At 38.3% G+C, this 17,947-nt stretch overlaps 1 protein-coding gene across 1 annotated transcript in view; it reads left to right on the top strand.

The window, feature by feature from the left end:
- CDH12 (cadherin 12) overlaps nucleotides 1-17,947 on the top strand; it is a 701,357-nt gene that overhangs the window by 415,717 nt on the left and 267,693 nt on the right. The window contains exon 3 of the mRNA XM_067569738.1: nucleotides 283-426. The gene's annotated coding sequence lies outside the window, so the exon portion shown is untranslated. The remainder of the gene's footprint in view (nucleotides 1-282; nucleotides 427-17,947) is intronic.

Raw genomic sequence — 17,947 nt, forward strand, 5'->3', positions numbered from 1 at the left:
AGATTCCCGAGTGGCCCTGGTGCCTTTCCCAATTCCCTTGCAGCCCACCAATCCTCTCAGTGCTTTCTCTGCATGTAGGGAGTGTTCAGTGCTAATCAGGTCAATGATCATCCCATGGCTCCCGGGACATGACAGGAGCCTATCACAGCAGTTACAGGATCTTCCAGACCTGAGCACGTTTGCTGAGAATCTCATGTTAAGAAACATTGCTTTGGTACTCTTTCTTTCACTCACTGGGAACCTCTGAGGATTTCAGCTTATCTTTCTCTCTCTCTCCTTTAGACAGTGAGGAGTTCAACACAACCAAAAAAAGGCAGTACAGTATGCAGCTACCTGGAAGGTGTTGATTGAAAACTTAGATTGCCCCCAAATCACTGCTGATTTGACTGATGCCTCAGCTCTGTCAGAGAAAGGATTTCAATTAAGGTAAGTGCTGCTTTATCTGGGGGACTGCATCATGCTGAATTTCTGCATTGAAAGTTCTAACTGAGTAAACTGACATTCTGCACTGCAGTAAGTGAGTCCGTTTGTTATGTCAGTAAAAGGCTTAATTTAGAAATAAGTGTCCCATAATGGAACTTGTCTAAAGAAAATAAGATTTTTAGACAGGTTCATGTGAACTGTTGGAAATATTTCTGATCAGATGGTCTTCTGAATATAGCAAAAATGGTTAGAAATAAGAAGCGGTGGGGAGAAAAAGAGGCAAATACACTTTCTTCCTTCTTTGCCCTTAATATATTTAAAGGAGTCTGCCAAGCAAAGGTAACTTAATTTTGATTAAAGAGGTTTGTTCATGCTCAAGTGGAAACTCGTGGTCTAAAGGCTTCAAAGTTCCATGGTATTTAAATGAGATGGAAAGGAGTATTTCAAATGTGAGTTGAGAATGTGTGTGCAGCTTCCCAGGTTAGCAAGACCACCGAGGAGTCTGAAATTTATACTAAGTATCTGATATGTTTTTGAATATTTTCCGTTGCAGGGTTAGCAGTTGGGCCAGGGAGGAGGGCTGTTTCTTAGGTGAGCGGCCAGAAAATAAAATCTATAGCTGTCAGCGAAAAAGTAGTCTGACATGAATAGTTGTTTTGACTAAAAATATGAGACTGATCTTTCATGGGGTGATGGAAGCAGCATGCCATGTTAAAAGAAATAAATAAACTGATGATTAAGATGTTTATTGGAAAAGGACAGAACAGGTGAAAGCGGACGTCTTGAAAGAGTAAATGTCTTATTAAAAAAAAGTCAGGGATGTTTACGGTGACTGCTGTTAGCCTGCCAGCCTTATGTCTCTAAAGTGAGTTGAATTTAATTGTCTCAGCTCAGTCTGTACTTAATGTCCATGCAGTCAGGAGCCAGAAATAAGATGCTGGTTAAACTGTCCAAACTTTGTAACACAGTGAGACCCAGAGTAAGATCTGTTGTATTAAACATGTAAAAAAAGAAAACAAAGAAACATAACACATTCATTTAAAAATCTACTATGATACAAAGAAAATCCCTGTGAGATGAATGAAAAGTTAACTGATTTCATATCTTGCTTTCATATGTATATCCCCTAGGTAGTTTTTAAAAGTGTGATTACATTTCTTTGTTTTTCAGCCAGTTGTGTTGTAAATATTAATAAATGTATAGGGCCTCAAGTATTCACATAGTTTATCAGCTAATATTGTCAATATTAATAGAATTTTGTCATACATTAAATATCTAGTCACTGCTGGAGAGATTGTCTTAACTCCTCCGCACTCCAAGGGGAAAAAAAAAAAAAAAAGGAGTTCAGGAAAATTTCAATAATCTTCAGGTTTATCACTTATGCCATCAGCTTTTCATGGCTGGAACTGCTGCAAAGTTTCCTTTCTTCCATTCATCCTTCATAAATGCAAGCATATGAGAAACTGAACTGTGGTTTGGGGGAATGTACTGAAAGCACTGAAAATCTTAATTGGCTGTCAATATGGTCTCATTCTTGAAAATACTAATTTCCATAAGCAGTGTATCCAAGACTGGCGTCACCATGTAACTGTTGTATTCTTGAGAATGAAGTTGGCTTTGGAGGTACATACAGGCATTGCCAACTAGTTTGTTTTGTCACATTGGCCCATTTCTCAATCCTTATAGCAGTGAAGAGATATTTACATAGATATGTGCTGCTTCTCCCCAGAGAGGGTACTTTGTCTTGACCAGTGCTGGAGGGGATTTGTTAAGATAAATTTAGCTCTACTCCACACTTAACTTTGTTTCATGAATAATCAGTGGCTTCTGAACATAATTAGTATTTATTAATCCAAAAATTTAATCAAAAGAAAACAACCTATTACTCTACATAGAAAAGTTTCTTAGCTTTGAGAGTAAACATTCCCTAAACAGCTGCTGATTTGTGTGGTCACATGCAAACAGCAACATCTTCTTTTCTGCTCTTTCACAAGGGCTAACTATAAACAGTGTTTGACATGATGGATTTTGTTCCATTTCCATCAGAGACAATGAAATAGATAAAAAGAAAAGCATCACATTTCCTTTTCATCGTGTCTGTGGCTCTCTAAAGCCATATGTGTTTATATTTCAATTATTACAGAATTTAAAAACAAAATCCAGATGCATCTTCAGTTTTTAAATGAAGAGCCCTTACTTTTTAATATGCTGGCTAGAGATCATTGATAAGGATGTTTCTGCAAACACTTGCGGGTTCCACCCACACAGTTTTCTTGACGTTATGAAAAAATAAAAGATAGTACTAATTATTTTATGGTGCTGTTGATCTGAGGAATTCAACACACTTTATAAGCATTAATCTTTCAATTGTCAGATCAGGGATGAAGAAGAGAGGTGGTATTCCTATTAAACACACTACCTAGGGAAACTGAGGCACAAGTCTGTTGTGTGATGTGCTCATGCAGGAAGCCAGTGGCGGAGCTGGGAATAGATCTCCTGCCTTTGGGGCCTTTGTTTTAACCATAAGACCATAGCAAGTAACTTTAAGTGTTGTATACAGGTTTCAGTTCTATTTCAGTTCTTTCTAGGTCTTTGAATGAGGCCAGTGTTCAAATCTTTGCCTCAAGCCGACTCTCATTACTACTGACAGACAAGAGAGTTTGCTATCTGGCCTATCTCAATTGAAATTAGTATTTGATACTAACATTTTCATATGTGGGGCTTCTTTAAAAGAAGCTTGACAGGCAGTGAGGTTAAAATAACACAGAGGTAAAAAGAATTAGATCTATCTACAGGCAGACATAACAGTACCCATTGTAGATCAGTAAGGCACAGTTCTGATCACAGTGTCATGATAATGTGAAGAAAAGTAAATTTTTGTTGATGGCTAAAGTTAACACTTACATGCCAGTGGAGGAAAAAGGAAAAGGGCAAAAATATATAAAAAATAAAGGAGAACTAGGACAGTGTTGGAGATGCTATGGGGCACTGAGTTCCAGCAGCTTCCCTGTCCTCAGCCCATGTAAAGGCTCAGGACTAATGAGAGAGAAGTTCTAAGGGCAGCTTTGAAACTCCAAACCTCTAGAACTCTTTACAGGAGCAGCATCACCAGCACCAGCAGGGCTTCATATGCCTAGCAGCCTCCTGCTGTCACTGAAACATTTGAAACTGAACTCATGTCACTTTCGTGTTCTGTTTCCTGGATGTGTATTCCTGTCTTTCTATGGCTACCAAAATTCCCTTGGATATAGCACCTTTTCTCCCTGCTGACCATATTCCTTCTCATCCTTCCACTCAGAGGATCCCATCTTTCCCTCCTTTCTTTCCCTTTCCTCCATATCTTATATTTTTCTGCGCTATCTGTCCCCCATTCCCTCCTATCCGTCCTCTCATCCACTCCTTTGCTTCTTCAAATACACCTCTTCCTTACTATTCTACTTGCCCACCACTGCCCTGTTAGTGTCCTCTCCATGAAAAAGAAACCCTCCAAAAATTATATATATTGGAACTAACAAGACGTGCTCACCATTACTCTGATAATGTTGCTTGTGGGCATGATCATGAAAGATGCTGGTTTGTGATCTGATGTACTAGATGCTCTCAGCTCACGTTAACTTCATTCAGTGTGAAGACTGCCTAGCACCTTTCAGGGAGTGCTCAGAATCTCACGGGACTGAGTCCTTCAAATCAAGAGTTAATATACTAAGTGGTAGATCCTCTGAAGAAGGTTGTAAAAAATATTGAATTAAAGGGAACCTGGCACCAGGTTTTTGTTCTCTGTGTTAGAGTGGATTTACGACTGATCACAAACTGATTAAATCACTAATAATGTTACCACTATGCCCAACACACCAAACATACTGACGATACGATAATAGGTGATTCTTGATATATAGTATTTTATTATATTTATTTACTTATTTATTTAATCACTCACTCATGAAAGTAGCTCTAGAGACTGAAATCTTCCCCTCCCCTCACAGATCAGGTCATTGAGAATCTGTGATCATTCATTTCTTGGTCATTCTTCCAAAACTGCCAGAAAATGCCAGTCTTAGTTGTAGTATTAGTGAGGTGGACAGCTTTCCACCAAAAACTTGTCTGAGACACTGACTCCTTTCACAAAGGCCACTGTATTGACATTGGACCATAGACTTTTTTTTAATCTCTACCTGCCTGTGCTCAGTTTGAACCAGTGACCTGTGTTTTGTATGCCTTGAGTTATCCAGGTCCTTGGTTTCATTTATTTTAAAGTGTACAAGGCTTCTGTGTGTGCTTGAAATGGTAGTTTGAGTAACTGTTAAGAGCCTGTATCGAGACCACAGGGTGCATTTGCTAAGAATAATCAACTTGGCATTTCTATCTTCAGATATACTGATTCTGTTTGTGCATATTAGTCTTTCGTATATCTATTTTGTATTTCGTTCTGTATCTGTGTTCCAGGATGTGATCTAAAAAATGGCTTGGTCACAAGTTTCACTTTTCTCATTTTAGAGAATAAAACAAACAAACAAAAAATGGGTGAATGGAATGCATGTATCAAGTAGTACAATTTAATAATGGTGTTCTAAGAATAATTGTAGTAACTGGAGTGGAGGGAGGATAAGAACTAATACTTTTGACTGGATTTCCATTGGTCTGAATAGCCTGAATGTAATTCTTTAATTTATTATGCACATTAAGGATTTTTATGACCAAAACATTTTATAGATTATATTTTCAACAAGCTTGTTGGAAAAGCTCTTTCATTTAAAGCAGCATTTCAGTCATTTAACTGGGGTACTCATTATCTAGCAAAAGCTAAAAGCCTTTTCATAGCCTTTCAAAAGAAAATGTGAATGTTGTGCTTGCTAATGGTTATTGCAGTTATAACTAAAATGCTACGAAAAATGTTCAGTACTTTTACTACTTAGTTACAATAAATCTAATTTTAAATCTTTAACTAACTTGGTAAATCCAACAAGAACTTTTTGGAAAATAACATTTCTTACTCCTTTGTTTGTTAAAACGTGTGTGCTCTAGAACAGATAATGGACCTTTTCAATGTGGCGTTACCTCAGTGCAAGTCTATTGACTTCACTGGAATTATTTCTGAATTACTTTTATGGTCGGAAGCAGACCCTGTGCCTTTAACTGGACCCTCATCATTGTACTGACTAACAATAGGCATGTATCAAAAAGTTCAGCTTTGTTTCAGATTCCCACCCTGAAGTTGGATGCTTAGTTAAACCTACTAGGCCTACAAAATTGGGCAGGGTTTTTCATGAGAATAGTTTTTCTTACAGTATTTTGGCCCTTCTGCCTTTGAAACTGGGTGCTACCTTGAAGAGTCGATAGGTACAAAAGGTGGGGGAGTGGAAGAATTGGGGCAAGGGGTAGGAGATGCAGTTAACTAAACATGCTAACTAAAATCTTATATGGTTAATGTCAGAAAAGATGTGTTGATCTTTTATAGTAACTCATCTGTGTCTGCATGTCTGCAAGTTAAAGGTTTTCTGAAGCTATATATAACTAACTTAATACACTTTCTCTGTGTTCAGTCATCCCAGGTAAACTTTTCCATCTTGGTCTCCAGCACTCATCTGTACAGATTTGGCATGAAGAATCTTGCACTGTGATTTGAGGGACCCCCATTTTCTTACATAACTTCACTTCTTTCTTCTAGAACGTTGTGGTGCCCTTTATCCAATTTACAGAATGGGTGAGCTTTCAATACCACCACTAGTGCCACTTCGACTTAGCCATCACACACTGCACTGATATAGCAATTACCTGTCACTCTCTCTAACCCTGAGAGCCCACGTGGTGTGTCAAGTCAATGACACATCTGAGTTCCACCAGCCCATAAAGTGAACAACCTTAGGTTGAGTTCAAATGAGGTGTCCTGTGTGACAGAATAATGCATAGCCATCAGGCCACCCAGCTGAACATTTTAATAGGCTAAGTTTTAAAAAAAAGACTTAGAAAATACTCCAAAGAAATATTTTTTTCCTGTAAAGAAACAAAAACAACCCCCCCGCTCTTCCCACAATTTTCTAAGCTTGTTATTTAAACTATTCAATTGAACCCAGTCTTGAATTCCCTCTCGCGCTATCTTCTAACAAACAGTAGACATTTTTTGCAAATGCTTTCTAAAGGTCACCTATTTTAATCAACTCACTTTTCTCTGTAATAACTGTGTGACATTTTTTTTCCCTATTTGTGATCAATGAGCATACATATTTTAAATCAGAAATTCATGCACTTTTAGCATCTTTCAGAAATTCTCTGTTGGGCTAACGTATCCTTGGGGGGGGGGGGGAGGGGTTGCCAAATGCCCAGAACTCCCACTGGTTTCAGAGGGCTTTGCAGGTGTTCAGAGTTTTTCAGGATTAGATTTCCATGTGTATTAGCTGGGATTACCGTTTACCAGACGCAACTAGATGATTAAATTCAGTGTGCTTGATTTTTTCTTGAATACAAAAATCTGTTGGCATTGAGGGGCGGAAGGGGGGTTAAAACTGGGTCATCATGCTCAGTTTGCTAGTAGTATATTATAATTTAAACTAAGATCCAAGACATAACAAATTAATTTTAATGTAAATCTTACTCTTTGAAAAGTAACAGATAGAACTGATCCTGTGTAGCTAACTTCAGTTTCAGTGCAGGGTCGCACATGGTATACAAGGTACAACATAAATTTTATGTCTATCCTATCTATCTAGGTCCTTATATGGCCATCATCATCCCAGTAACTGAGTACCATTGTTTTTCCCCTCTTTACCAGGCACCTATTTTTAATCATCAACATTTTATTGGGACAGATGCTATAGTAGAGAAAGGGCTAAGTTAATTGCAAGTCCAAAGAATCATTCACCATACATTTTCCTTTTTCATTATATATGCATTTGAGAAATAATTATACCATTATCTCTGATAAATCCATAATTAAGTTGTCTTTTTTATGAATTGTTCTTATATATTTTCTCTTATGGCATGTTTTAAGAATCAATAAAAAGTAAATAACATTTTTGAAAGTATCTCCATCACAGATATTTAACAATAATATCCTCAAGTGGAAATTGCAAACTTTGCAGAAAGAGAAACTTGGGTCAGATGGCTCTAGGTCTCTCGATATAGATATTTAAAAAGCTCAATTTGCAAGGCACAAATGTGATGTTTTAAATTGTTTGTCAGGAGAAACAAGTGATTTTTAATGCAGATCCACCAAATGTAATGTATTTTAGTAGCTTCAGTACCCCTGGAGGCAAACATTTGAAAAAGCAGAGAGAATCATAACATTAAGATAAATGATGTGACTAGGATCGAAGACGAAACATAATACAAAGATAATAGAGAAATATCTCTTATCACAAGGGGGGAAGTAAGGAGGTTTATTGTTCTAGGAGTCTGTGTCCTTTCAGAAGTCTAATTAGACATCATGCTTTTTCACTATATTATTTTCTTTAAAAATATATAATTTATTTAAAAAGACAAGTTCAGAGTCATATAGTTATTTTTATCCTGACAAGGACCAGGATTACAGATGCAAAGATAAGCAGTTGTAAAATAGATTAATAAATAAACAGAGATCTATGTCTTAGAAGATAACAAGAAATTATAATAATAAAACCTGAAGTGTACTAAAGCAGAAATACAGAAAAGGAAATAAATGCAAAACAACCCTTTGATACATCAATATTTTATGCTTTGGGGGGGGGGGGGGGGGTTGGTGTTTGTGTGTGTGTGTTTGTGTACACAAGTTGGATTGACTAGTTTAAATACTAAAACTTCTCAAACTGTCCAAAGAATTAAAATGTTCTTTGATAACAGTGGGTGTAAGATTTAGTGATACCCTGTTGTCATAATATATTCTCTTCTGTGAAATGTGATATAGAAGGAACCATACGGCAGTATGGTTGCTATCCAGAGCTCACACTCAAGCAAAAAGGGATCTGTCCATTTCATGAAAATACATTTTGTGTCCACCAACAAGAAGTTGAAAGAAGTTACCAAGTATGTTTGATATTCTTGCCTAGAAATGTCATGTTCCTAAAGAGAACCTTCAGGTAGCAGATGAAACCTAAAAAAAATCTTGCTAGCAGAAGACGGCAGTTAAAAGGTTCCATTCTCTATCATAGAGGCAAAAAATCCTTTGGTATCAATCAAACCCAAGTTAAGATGCAATAAAACTCTCACTGAAATCAATGTAAAGAGTCCTATTGTCTTCAGTAGTAAATGGATCAGGCCCTTAATCCAAGGCGTTATAATATGGTGAATAGAATATGAAAAACCTAGCTATGTAGATAAATTCAATATCCACAGAGACTTAAAGCTCCTGAGATTCACATATTTGTATCTAAACATATCAACATGAAGTGAGCTACTTTCCTTTTAACCTTTAAAATGATATTTTATAACTGCAGCAGATAGCTTTTCATTGCTAGTGTATGCTTCTGGCTAGGGTGGGATGGTGGGTTATAAACCAGGATGCTATTCTATGTTATGAAAGTGCCTCCTCCCTGGTGCACCCACCAGCTACCCTGCTTGTCCCCAGCACTATTGCAGGCGGAAACCCACCTTATATGCTGGGTGGATGGTACTGAGAGATGAGTCTGCTGCGCCAAGTTGAGTGATGTTGCTACTTACGGGGTGCTGCTACTGGGACTCCTTTGAGCTATCCTCAATCTGGTCATTGGCCCAGGTCCAATATTTAGAGGAGTTTACTGGTGCTGAAATAATTTTCAGTGATCTGTCATATTGTTCCTCTGCCAGTGGGATGGCACAGAGCCTTATATCTTAAAGTGTAACTCCCCCTTCTCATTTATTGGGTTATTTTAGACCAATTGGTTTGTTGTCATTAAATATAATTATTCAGAACTTCAATTGTTGCATAAAACTGAATGAAAAGTGAATATTTATCCCTTGGCTGGCTCCTTCTCCTGGTAAAGTCTGAGAGGCTGTTTGACTCCCATGCTGTTAATATCATGACATCACAAGCAATTCCTGTTTGTGCATTCAAGAAGTGCTGCAACATCTCCACCTAGGGTTCAGTGGATGACATTATTTCCACCACCACCCAATATTTTCTCTACTTTGTTGACCAGCTATAGCATATTGGTAGAACCATTGATGGGGATAAGGAGAACTTTTTCCCTTCCTCAGCTTTTTACATTCCTATGTATATCCCCGTCAACGTGACTATGTAGAAATGATGCATTCTCACCCCAAGAGACATCCCTCTCAGCTCTTTTTAATGTAATTGTGTGATGACCACCAAATTGTTCAACAGCAGTTATTGAACGGGGTACTGCCACAGCTAAAAACATGAGCTTCTATAGCTTGAGATAAAGGACCCAGTCCTTTAGCTATACTTCAGCTTGAATACATTTGTATGATGATAGAAGGAGCACAGGATTTAAACAGCTTCCTAGACTTTGAAGCAGGAGGAAATTGCAGGACCTTGGAGCAAACATTACCATATATTTAATTTTGTTTGTGAAATTACTCAGGTTTCAAATAATTGCTATTGAAAAATAAAAAAATATTGGGGCAAAAAAAATAGATCGGTATCCACTCGTTAATTAAAATAAGATAATTCTAATTACTATGTTGCTTTCTCCTCACATTTCAATTCCAACATTACTTTAGCAGCCAATATTTTTACAAACTCCTAGAGTTGGATATTAAAGCTTTATGCTTCTTGAAAGCTTTCCATGAGTATTCAGCATTCGTTCCAGCTGTAACAGCTTTGAAGGTACAGGCTGTTAAAATCAAGTTGGAAAATAAGTGGGAGCAAAAGGACTTCAATGTAATAACAATGTGATTTTGAAATCTGATATGTCACAAACTACCAAGACTAGGAACAATTATCATTAATCAAGTGAGATTCCCACTTGTCGAAAGGCATATAGCTTCATAATCCCATTGGTTGGGTCAGCAGCTGCGACTGAACCAAGGACTAAAGCTGGGTGCTTTTTTTTTTCCCCCCAGAAAAATTAGTTAATTGTACAGCTCTGTTTGGGACTTAGAGCACCAAAGAAAAAAACCCAACCACTTGAGCTAAAGGAGCTTTAGTTGGGGAGCAGTAACAGCCATCCCTGGATCAATATGTGTTCCCGTAGTATTAGTTTATAATCTCTAGTGGTTCATGTGATACCATGTCTCGAATGATGCCATGTCATTTTTTGGCCAAGCAAAAATCACAAGTCATTTACCACATATACTACGATGTTTTCAGAATCCCAAACATCTTGAGCCAGTCCATGCCTGACACTGCTAAGGTTTTCTTTAGCCAAAGTAGCATTTTTTCTTAAAATGTTGTTCCATTTTTGTAGGAAAAAGTTTACCGTACTTATTTTTTTTTACATCATTTTTGGAATTCTTGGAATCTCTACTATGATATTATTAGGAGTAAGTTCAAGCTACAAAATATGTCTGTATTTCCACATGTCTGTATTTCCATAAAGTTAAAGGATGTTGAGATCTGGGATTTTGTTTTGGGTCCATCTCTATATATCATATATTGTATACTTAGGTTTGATAGAATTCAATTTTTATTTTTTTAAAATAATGTTGACAGATCATGTCAATATTTATTTTAAAGCATTTTAGATTTTCATTGATTTTATATTCTCACAGTGTCTGCTCCTCCCCATAATTTCCTGCAACTAAGAGGATGAGACAATACTTCTTTAATGACAATAGATCTTGAGATTCAAAAAGTTAAAGCTTTGTAACTGTTAAAACACAAATTGTCAAAATCAGATGTCAAAATACACAAAGTAAATATACTTGTATCAAATGTTAGTAAATGCTCAAGCAGCATTTTCTTATTTTGCCTATCTGTAAATTTATTATTATTGATGGAAATATTGGGTGGGTGGTAAAATCTTATGTTTACCAACATCAATCCTTTCACGCCTATGTATGCTCCATTAGTGGGAGAGATGAAAGGGAAGATTCATAAATAGAGGAAAACAAGTAAAAATGTTGCATGGTTTTCATGGGGAATATTTAAAATTGTGAGTAGTTTCTGTTTCTTAGGAATTCCTGCACTGTCTTTTGACCTGCCCTCAGCTATTTTTATTGCCCTGCAGTCTCTGATAAAATATTCCTATATTACTCCATGTTAATGTGTCTAAGCAAACAACATATTTTTTAGACTGTTGGAATGGCCTGGCTTACATGCATCATTTTAAAAATGGTCTCTTTACCTTGACATTTTCAAGAGGGATGGGTGGGAAGAGAATTCTTGAAGACATTCTCAGTTGCAGATGATATATGCTATTTTCCTTTATTTTTCCATCTTAAGTTAATGTTGAGGTTAAACCATTAGAAATAAACAGTTATATGTATATATAACATTTCAGTAAATTTTTATTCTGTAAGTCCAGGTATTTTTAAAATAATTTGATAGAATATATTGTACCATGGTAATAGAAGTTGTAAAAAAAAGGGTGACTTCAATGATACCAGAATTTCACCCAGGGTTTCTTTAGGTCTATATTGCTAAAGGGATCTTCACATGGAGTCCAGTCTGGAAGGCTTCTTAATACTTCTTGAGAGATGTTGAGTGCCAAGTTCTGAACTGGTGCAAGAAACAGCAGACAACCACCTAACACTGTTAGGGCCTGATATTGTAGTCTTTATTCAAACAAAACTGCCATTAAATTCAATTTGAACCCCAGGGGAGGGATTATACAATGGATGAAGTGTCTGTACCTGCCCACACCTTAAGGACTAATCACTGCTTAATTCAAAAAGACCAGACTTCCTATGTCGTAACACGTTCCAGAGGGGTAGCCGTGTTGGTCTGTATACAGCAAGAACAGTGAGAGTCCTGTAGCACCTTAAAGACTAACACATTTCTGTGGGCATAAGCTTTTGTGGGTTGCAGCCCACGAAAGCTTACGCCCACAGAAATGTGTTAGTCTTTAATGTGCTACAGGACTCGCGTTTTATTTTTATATCGTGACAGGCAATCAAAGAGCTGGAGTCCCAAAGTCAGCCATCAGAAAGAGCACATATCACACAACATTATTCTGTTGCTCTGTGCTTTGTAAAACCAGTGTATAGATTGTGTGAATTATGTATCTCTTATATAAATGCAGCATAATTTTCTTACATAGCCAGAAGAAAGTTTTAAAATAAAATCCTACACTTGCCAGAAACATGCATTAGAAACCACAAACATACATTAGCAATCAGAAACTATCTGCTGCAGTTATAAAACATCATAATAAACATTAAAAGCTTAAAACAGCTCAACTGCTGTGGATTTGATATTTTCAGATGCAAATATCTGAGTTCAGGAGCTTATCTGGGCACTGAGGATATGTTTAGAAATGCATTTCAGACAAAGATTTGGCACATGCATGCACGCGCATGCACAAATCATGTATATGAGTGACTGATGAACCTTAAGGGTTCGTTCATATACATTCATCATCCAAAGCATGAGAGGTCTGGATGAGCATCTACACCTCTCATGTATTGGATGGACATTTTCATCACTTCATTCAGTTCTGTATAGGTATCCCTTACATCACTTACTACCTTCACCAATCTGTCCTCCAAAATAAGACTGCCTGCTATTGTCTGTTAGTATTGAAATAATAATTTCACTGGGACAGAGTTCCCAAGTAGTTCCACTCTGTCTCTTCCCTCTTTGCTGTTTTCCCCTGCTGGGTTGTAATTCCCCACTGTCCGCCAACTTAGAACAGACACCAAGTCAGACGGATAAAACAAGATTTATCTGATTGGTCCATGTTAAACAGCTTCCTCTTTAACATGCACACATATGCATTGAAATTCTGTGTATTAGACTTTTCACTCTGTTTGATTTTTTTCTTTCTATGAAATTGTTCAGGGACAATCCATACAACAGGCAAACTGATTGGAGGACAAACTCAATCAAAAGTGCATATTGTACCACTGTAAGATTGCCATCCACCAATCCCCTTTAAAAACATTTTATAATAATTATCATCTTCAAAAGAATTAATACTCCATTGGTTAGAAGGCTGATGAGGATACAGATCACATAGAAATAAGAAGGGATCAATAACCATAATCTAGAAAAAGAGTATAATGATACAATATGAGGATTAATTGTGAAAGTAATCATGTTAGTTTTCTAATTATTCAAATCTTAATTACAACTGTGTTGGCCCAATTAGTTCAGAACACAAGGCTAATGTTAGGGTTGGATGGATACTCAGCATCTGTGCATACGTGAGAGGCATCTGTTGCCAAGTGGTGGAGTGATGGAAAGTGTCAACTCACCAGCTGTGAAGTCAGCAAAGCTCTTAAAAAACAAATTTGAGCCAACACAATGATTTAGCACACTTGGGGGGATGTAAAGCTTATTGCACATGTATGCTTTAACTACCAGTTGTCACCTAGTGGGATTGAATATCTAGAGCAGCAATGCATATTTAAGTCTTTGCCTGCTTCTCTAACAATGCCCTGCCTGACAAAAAAAATCTGTGCTGGAGAAGCTGGCAGTGGCATCTCTGTCCATCAGCCCTTCAGAAGATTGATTTTGCTTTTTGTTGAACAAACTGCATAGCAGAATATGTCAAGGTACTAAGGTGGTGACAGACACTTTAGAAATGCCATAGATAGACAGATAAAAGGGTGGAAAATAGTGAAAGATTTAAAAGTGGGTATCCTATAAAAACAAAACAAAGTATTTTAAGTGGAATTATTTATGATTTTCTAACACTGCTTTCTTCATTCTCTACAATCCCGTAGAGAAAGAGATGAATGTATTAATTATGAATCGCACCATATCTATTGTTTATAGCTATCAATTTCAGAATGACAGGGCTTTTACGATTCTGACAATTGATACTGATCTTGGTAACTTCTAATATTGCCTACCAAGATTGAGGATATTAATAGTGTTGCTAAGTTTACAATGATGTGCTTAATATTTATGCATTATTAACATTTAATGATAGCATGTAAACTTTACTGAAAGGTAATCAATTGACAGCAAGAACAAAAGGAGAAAGAGAACATTAAAATCTAGGATGGAATTATATTGAACACTAATGCATTCACTTTTGACCTAGTTCTGAATTTGTACAGATCTTTTGTCAGCACCTTCATTTGCATTACTTTCAAGTTTTTATTTATTCACGTTTCAGAATGTACAGATGGAGGAGTGTTTAGATTCATTGTAGTTTGATAATGTTGTTAATTTACATGAAATGCATAGACTATTCGGTGCTTTACTATAAAGTAATAAAAAATGAGCACAGCTTTCAATGCTGGCTCCACAGATTTTTCAATTACATTAAGATAAAATTAAAATAGAGTTAGGGGAGCACTTCTAGCATTCCAGATCTGGGTTTCCTTATTTGCAAATCACAATAAGAAGGCTTTTGATTTCTCTGCCATTTGAGCAAATCCCCCTCCTCAATTATGTCTTGCACTTTAATAGGGATATTTCTACTTCAGGAGAATTACTCTGCAATATTACTGCCACTGATACTTCCATATAAAAGCCATACTTTGCCTGTTTTGCAGAAGTTAAGCATCCCAGACCTCCTCTGTAAAATATATACAAATAAATGTAACCGCTTCTGAGCAAAGCGTAATGAAGTGTAAACGTCCATGGCTGAAAACTAAGAACGTCAGTGACTTGTAAAACACCTTTTAACATCCAGTTTTGTTTTGTTTTTGTTTTGTTTTGAAGTGTCTAGCAACTATACACTTTATACTGAGAAGTCAACTTCAGCACTGCTGCAAGTTATGCTGTAGTGTATATATATGTGGTGATTTAATGATGCAGATGGCAGTTCATCAAACGTAGCTAAGATTACTAGACCCGTTTTGCTTTCATCTGTATGAAAGACTTCAGTGAAAGTTCCCAAATGATCTGAAGCCAGTACCTTCCCCGCTGACCACCAGCACCTCAAACCATGAGTCTAACTGTAAACTGCCCATAAATGGAGAAAAAAAGCATAGTGAGGCACACAGCAATTAATTATATATGTTTTAATGTTTTGGGTTCCAGCTTCCTATGACTGTTGCAGCCGTATTTCACCTGCAAAATGCCTCTTTCCTTTTAAATCATACTGACAATGTGAATAGCACATGTATACTTTAACTAAACAACTTACCAATTCGAGTGGGCTGCCTCAGCTGTAAGACATGAACTCAGAAGTGATAAAGCATAGCACTGCTTCAGTAAAATGGAGTAAGAAATCATTTTGACAGAGCCTAGATCTCGGTCTGGGCTGCTGAATGTTTTTTTTTTTTTTTCTTCCCTTTCCTTTCAAGGTCAATGTTCCTTATTTCACGTGGAGTACATCTTATATGACAGCAAAGGAAGAAATGCAGGCAGGCCAGGTTAATGCATTTGGGGTCAAAATGGACTCTCAAATGGAGGAAGCCTGTCTCCCTGAGACATGGCATTGACACCACACATTAAAGGGGAATGGTGATGAAATTTCAGTTGTCTAAAGTGCAAACTGGAGTCGAGATAGTACTGATGAAAGCAAAGATTCCAATTGTTTATTAAATGAAGAAAAACTTTTTTTATTTCCTTGACCACGTGAAATTAGTTGAACATGAGTGGGACCTATTACTCTACAGCCAAGAGCAGTGGTTGTGAGTTGTTATGTCCAATCCCAGTGTTTCTCATTTATTGGGTTCACAGGCACTATAAAAGTGGCAGACATGTTTAGGCATTTGCAATTTGAAATAAACATCTATTCCCCCATTCCCACTCTCTTGCCAATGGTGCTATCGCTATTCCTGGGGAAATTCTGCACCACTGCGCAAGCGCAGAATAAACGTCCCCCCAGATTTTACACTTTCTCAGAATAATTGATTCATGTGCCCCTCCTGTGAAGTGGTCCCGAGCAGGCATGTATGGTTCAGGCATTAGGAGCAGCCGGGTGGAAATGTAAATCACTGCCTAGGGGATGGGACTGTGTGTGTGTGTGTGACTGTCCCTCTCATTCGCTATTGTGGTAAGCCTGGAATTGGGGAGGGGCAGGGCTGGGTACACCTCGGCCAGGGGCTCCTACTCTGCACTGGAATCCAGCTACTTGTTCCACCACACACCCAGACCCTCCCTGCTGAGCCGCAAGCACCATGACCTGGAGCCCCCCCCGCACAAAGTCCCATTCCCCCTACACCTTGACCCTCCCACCGCCCCACCAGCATCCAGATTGCTCCACAGAGAACACTATCACCCCACACCTGGATCCCAACACACTAAGCCGGTCCACACTTGGATCCTACCAGGATGAGCCTGCTTGCCCAACACCTGTGCTGGGGCCAGAGCTGGGCATGAGTGCAATACTGTGTCCGTCTCGCTATCACGGTGCACCTGGCATGGAGGGACAGGCCTCTGAGGTGTTTCTGGGGCAGGCCTGGCCCTTGTGTTGTGTCAGCGTTGGGTGCAGCCTCACTGCCAAGTCCATGTCCCGAGGTGATCCCCCACCTCTTTGCGGTCAGTGGCCTGCGCTCCCAATTGCCATACTGGAGCCTCCACTCCCATTGCCCTTCTAAACTATTGTCTGCAACAATTTCAGTTCTAATCCAGTGACTGTACAGTGACATGCTGAGTACTATTTAGGCATGTCATTCACTAAGGCCCCAATCTGGCAATGCATTAGTTTCAATGCGGTTACTTGGGTGCTGTACCAGATCATGGCCTAACTTCACTCCTAAAGATGTGCTTCCTTTTAGAGTATGTCTACACAACAAAGAAAAACCCATGGCCGGCCCAAGCCAGCCAACTCAGGCTCATGTGGCTTGGGCTGCAGGACTGTTTTACTGTCGTGTAGACTTCTGGACTGGGGCTGCAGCCCGAGCTCTATGACCATGCAGAATTTTAAAATCTTGTGTGAATTTTTTTTTATTTTTTGGGTGCAGAATCCCCCAGGAGTACATCACCAGTATGCCAAGTAGTGGTATAGTTATTTTAGGAAGGGTAAATAAAAATGTGTGTGTAGTCAGGAAAGCAAGTTATAGAATTGCCTAAAAACTCTTGATCATCATGGAAAGTATTGGTTGGGAATGATTGCAGCACAATTGCTGGTGGGCCTGACCCTTTTACTGGGACAGTGGTCCAGTCCATCTGTGACTAATTAGCATCACCTGTCAGATCTAATGTGGGATAGCTGGCCCCTCTAAATGTCGGTGGGGAAAACCAGTGGGGAAGACATGAGGGAAAACTGCTAGAGGCTGGAAAGGCTCTGGCAGGAGCCCAGGGTTGGCTGGGAAGAAAGAAAGCAGCTGCAAGGATTCTTTGGAAAAGTAGCGAGAACATGAGCGTCCTGGCCAACACCATAGAAAACCCAGGTAGGGCAAATGACTTTTGTTTACTGTGAGGCCATGGAGTAAAGCTGTATGAAGCTCTGGTGGGATGAAGGACTTTTTCTGATTGTTTTAAGAACATGGTATAAAGCTGTATGAAACCCAGGTGAGGTAGAGAATGTTCTGTATGTAATATTTCTGATGGGGAAAATTAAAAGGCAAAGTTGGGAAGGGGAAAGAGCCTGGTCTGTATTTTGGTTGG

Source organism: Emydura macquarii, unplaced genomic scaffold, assembly GCF_026122565.2.
Source record: "Emydura macquarii macquarii isolate MOO-44397 ecotype Brisbane River unplaced genomic scaffold, CSIRO-AGI_Emac_v2 contig_320, whole genome shotgun sequence".
Taxonomy (NCBI): domain Eukaryota; kingdom Metazoa; phylum Chordata; order Testudines; family Chelidae; genus Emydura; species Emydura macquarii.